Source organism: Euprymna scolopes, chromosome 33 (assembly GCF_053919585.1).
Source record: "Euprymna scolopes isolate OS-2025 chromosome 33, ASM5391958v1, whole genome shotgun sequence".
NCBI classification, from domain to species: domain Eukaryota; kingdom Metazoa; phylum Mollusca; class Cephalopoda; order Sepiida; family Sepiolidae; genus Euprymna; species Euprymna scolopes.
Window position 1 is genome coordinate 37,562,843 of NC_136514.1, and position 5,668 is coordinate 37,568,510.

Here is a 5,668-nt window from a genome sequence, read left to right on the forward strand (position 1 = left end):
CATCCTAAGACAATATGAACACTCACAATGAATATATATAACATTGAACATCCAACAACATGATCACACACATGAACACATAAGACTCTTACTAATACAGTCAACACCAAAGAATAATACATACGTCATCTTAATACCACCCATTACATTAATACAACCATTACATAACATTGCATGTAATACCTTTAAGAAAACCAACCAATGGGGTAGCAAATGGTGTCAAGCTACTACTGGTTTCATCTAATTTTAGATCCCAACCTCCATCTTATAAATCCAGAGTCGCGGCGACTTTACTGTTAGCAAGTTCTGGGAGTAAATCATCAAGTACAGTTAACTGAAAGTGTTCCCGTTAAAGAGCCTTATTTAGTGGTCTTGGGTTTATACACACACGTAAACGTCCCTTTTTCTTGACTATTAGCGCTAATATGCTTATCCATGGTGTTGGCTCAATAACAGGCGCAATCACCTTCTTTTTTACATGACAAGAGGTTTATTTGAGTGTACAAATGTTTTTTTTCCCTCACACACTTCTTATTCAGTATATTGACCGATGCTCTACTATCAAATTGAAAAACAATTGGCTTTCCTTTCACCATCATCTCTGCCTTTATTACCTCTGGTCATACAGAACTTTTTTTTTTTATTGTGACTATGTCTACATGTCAGTAGTCTGAACCACTACTATTGTCATCTTGTTATGTTTCGACTGGACGGATATTCTTTTTTCTCGCGGATTTACATTCAATAGTAAAGCGGTTCTTCCCAGTGCATTTAAAACATGTCTTTCCAAATGCAGGAAAAAATTCTCTGCTCGGTTCATGTCATATGCCCTACACTGTCTGCCACTTTGTGCCGATGTTTTTTTGTTGCTTTTTTTGTTTGTTTGTTTGTTTGTTTTGTTTTTTTCACAATGAACTCTGTTCACTTCCTCGGGTCTCAGAGTTTTGGACTGTAGCGTAACGTTTTCTGACAGTACACATTTTTGTAAATCTAACGGTCTCATTTTTAGTAATTCTGCTTATGTATGACGATTGTGTATTCCAAGAATTATTTGATCTCGTAATATCGATGCGACACAATTATCACAAAAAATTACTCGTTTTTATCAACGCACGAAGCGACGTAATAAATGCTTCAACAGTTTCTGATTCTCCCTGTTTCCTTGTATGGAAGACGTAACGTTCATATGTTTCGTTTGGTTTCCCTATGGCGTATTTATCAAACGCCTGAATTATTTCATGGGATGTTCCCTTAACTTCATGAGTCAAAAATTGAAATCCCCGTCTTCGTCTCCCAGTATGTGCAGCAACAGTGCTGTTTGATATTTTATTGGGTGTTTCCCCAGACACGTAATAAATGGCATTTCTGCCATTTCATTTTTAAAATGCTCCATTTTGCCGACGAATTCCCTTCCATAAATAGAGGTAGTAGAGGTTTTATCCCAGTAACCTGTCTTTTTGTTTCTTTCATGCCACCTTCCGCCATTTTTTTTTACTCAGCGTGCACACAAACTAACAAAACAATAAACGTTACTTATTTGAATTTGTTCTCATAAAATCCATCCCTCATTACCCTAATTAGTTCCTCATGCAACACTTCCTGTAAATGATAGTGAGAAAGCCATTCTCTTGAAAATTCAACAAGAACATACAAGAAGGAAATAAATTTATTTTTCTCACTTTCCATGGTGAACTGTAGAACCCCATGAATAGAATTCAACCTATAAAAGAATGCCGACGCTTCACTTTCAGATGCAAAAATAGCAACAATATCGTCAGCATATCTAATATACGTAGGGGGCGTAGTTCCAGAACTATAAAGAACGGATTCATAATAACGGAAGAAGTTATCAGCTAAAATTACGGCCAGTGGTCTCCCCATTGAAACCTCGCTGACATGACTGTACATAATATCAGGGAAGCTAAACTCTACTTTTTTAGTACACATTAATATAAGCTCTGTAAATATCTCTTAAGAAAAACAAGGAGGGGTTAGGCGATCGCCATAGAATGTGTCGGTGCAAATAGTTCGTATAGTCCCTATTTACAATGCCGACCCACGGGACAGAGTTAGACACCAGGGTCGTTTTTTAATGTGGAGAAAAGGAACAAAAATGAAAATTGTCTCAGTTGTGAAGGATTTCTCCTCCACTGACAGAGAACAAGAAATTGAAGTGCAGCATCTGAAGAACAGACGCTACACTTTGAGTTATCAAAGAAGATTTCACAAGAAAAGAAATACAAGTGGGAAAAACACTTTGATCTTGACCCGAAAGCCAAGAAATGGAAAGTATAGTCTTATGTAATGTTATATTGGCAAAGAGACTAGACACATCAAATGAACACATAAATGATGTCTCAAAACCGGAATTTAACTCACGTAGACACTTAAGAAACCGATAAAAAAAAACAGGTATACAGTGTGTAGTATATGATCTCGCACAGGTTGCAAGATTTCTAAAAGCCACTGAGCCAAAGAATGTTGGGCAGAGCTTCTAAAAGATAAAATAGGTCTCAGTAGAAAATTTTGTCTGCATGTTTTAGGAAGACCATAAAGTCTGGGACGTAATGACCCAGGGGGGTCTAATCTTGTTATAAACGCTCTTGGAAAAAAATATTTGTGTTTGTTTTACAAAGGCAAGGTAAATTATTCTTCTACCTAGCTGGGCAGGTTTTTATTTAATGTAAAATGTTTATTCGGCTCGAAAAACAAGTAATATCAACATTTACGTGACCACAATAAAAAATTGCCGCAATGTATTTGTTACGCGGTTATTTATTTATTTATTTATTTATTATTATTATTATTATTATTATTATTATTATTATTGTTATTATTATTATTGTTGTTGTTGTGGTGGTGGTGGTGGTGGTGGTGGCGGTGGTGGTGGTGATCGCGCAACGGTTGACATTACTTGTTTTTCGAGCCGAATACACATTTTACATTAAGTAAAAACACTAAAAACCAACCCAGCTAGGTAGAAGAATAATTTATCTTGCCTTTGGTAACATTTATTTGTTATATATTTGATTATTAATAGTTTTTCGAATCTCTGTGGATTTAAAATAAACCTAAATATTATTTTTAAATAATGTAAGCAGACGTTTTTGCATTTTTGTTCCTGCAAGTATTATCTGCCAACTAGAGAGGGCCAAGATTACGGAATTTAGATGCATCGTTCAGAATTGATAACGTCTTCTCAAAGAAATCCGAACGATTCACGATCACAACTCTTGTACCTTTGTTTGGTATACAAATGTAATTATCTGAATTTGATTTTAATGCTGTAATGGTTTTAGAAAGCGTTTTATTTTAGATGAAAAATCACTGTGATCAATAGAAGCGTTACTATATCGGTGTATCCAATCAACTAAACTACATTTCATCTCAAAAATGTTATCTAAGGAAATCGGAGGATAGTGTTTAATTCGAGAAAACAAAACTGTGAAAGAAATGAGGATTACTCTTTATTTACAATAGTAAGGGATACAAAAATCTAACCCCTTGAATAAAACTTTAATTTCGATATCTGTTAAGACAGGATTCGAAAATTTAAATATAGCTGAAACCACTGTGAAAAATTTTCCCCGCTCTTCAACTGTACCCAAACCAAAACGTAGATTCCATGAACAAAGTTTCTTTCTTAGAGGTGCACGCCTGTGGAACTCTCTTCCGTCTGCCTGTTTCCCATCTGACTGCAACTTGGATGTCTTCAAGTCCAATACAAACAAATTCATGATACCCGCCCCCTTAGGTAAGACACTTTATCAAATCTCCAACACTAACGATTATTACGATACTATACCATTGATTACTGTACATGTAATAACACTTATCCTCGAGTGGCTTCCGGGCCTTGATAAGTGGTGACTTCCATGTAAAAAAAAATGTTTGCTTCTATTATTTGGTTCAGAACTTAAGCTCTTTCAAACAAGGAGAGCAAGTGGTTTTCCATTCAAACACGTTGCTTGGCAAATTCATCACCGATGGACAGATACTGTTGCAGAAGGGCGAAAGAAATCACAAAATTACAAGCTTTCACGAAAAACATCCGTCTAGCTGAAACCACTGTCAATAATTTTCCCCACTCTTTATCTGTAACTAAATCGAAACGCAGATTCGATGAACAAAGCTTCACTCTTAGAACTGCCCGCCTGTGGAACTCTCTTCCATTTGCCGGCTTCCCAGCTGACTAAAACTTTGTTGTCTTCAAGTCCAGCATAAACAAATTCCTTATGAGCCACCCCCTTAAGTAATCCAATTTACAAAATTTCCATTACTAACGATTACTATAATATTATCCTATTGACCGCTGTACATTCAATAACCCTTATCCTCGAGTGGCATTTTGGCCTTGATAAGTGGTGACTCCTATGTAAAAAAAAGAAGATGACGAGTATTGATATAATATTTAAATCTGTTCGTCATCTGATTAATACCATCCCGTATAAATGCATGCTCCATACATAAACAAGGTTCAACTTAAGACGCAGCAATATAGAGCAGAGCCACATCTTGTTTAAGACAAGAACATAAAGCAACGTGCTTCTATCCAATTAAATTGTTTATTTTGATCGTCTTTTGGCAATTAAAAATTTCCCCATTGCTCTTTATTTTCGGAAATAATATTATTATTATTCATTGTATGCTATCGATTTTCTTCCGACGAGTTAATAGCTGAAAGAGCTTTCGGGTGATTTCCGCCTATCTTCTTTTTTTTTTTTTCATGGTCGTCACCACTCATCAAGGCCCGGAAGTCACTCGGGGATAAGGGTTATTGCGTGTACAGTAATCAATGGGATAATATCGTAGTAATCGTTAGTAATGGAGATTTGATAAAGTGTCTTACTTAAGGGGGCGCTTTATCAGGAATTTGTTTATGTTGGACTTGAAGACATCCAAGTTGTAGTCAGGTGGGAAACAGGCAAATCGAAGAGAGTTCCACAGGCGTGCACTTCTAAGAAAGAGGCTTTGTTCATGGAATCTACGTTTCGATTTAGACACAGATATAGAGTGGGGAAAATTATTGACAGTGGTTTCATATATATATATATATATATATATATATATATATATATATTGTTGTGATAGGTTATACTTAATTAGCATACTTGGAGTGTCAACCATATAAATGTGGTTGGTACCGTAAAGACAGGAGAGACCCACCGAAAGACTCAGACAAACAACGAGATCAAGAGTCGGCGACTACCACGCCGACACCTTCTCCAGGGACGGTCTCCCCATGACTTTACCAATGCACTCTATGTAAATATTGTATATAATTTATTGCTCTCAATACATCTGTTCTATTTTACTTTTGTGTTGTAATTATTTATTTTCATATGTTCAGTCGAGTTTCAACAATGGCGACGAGGTACAAAAGAACCATACGGGAAAAATTAATAATTAAGAGCCTTCGTCAATGGGACGAGTTATTGTAGAACTCAGCGGAGGAGAAAAAATTATTAATTAAAAATTATTGATTAAAAATTATTGATTAAAAGCCGCTGCCTTAACAAATGCGTAGAAGGAGTACAACGCATGCAGAAGAAGAAAAAAGCCCAACATTAACTTAACATCGAAGGATTCATAACTTCATGATATTTAAAAGTCGTTAAAAGATGACTAATCATTAAGGAATTTTCACTCAGAAAAAATTAAAATATGT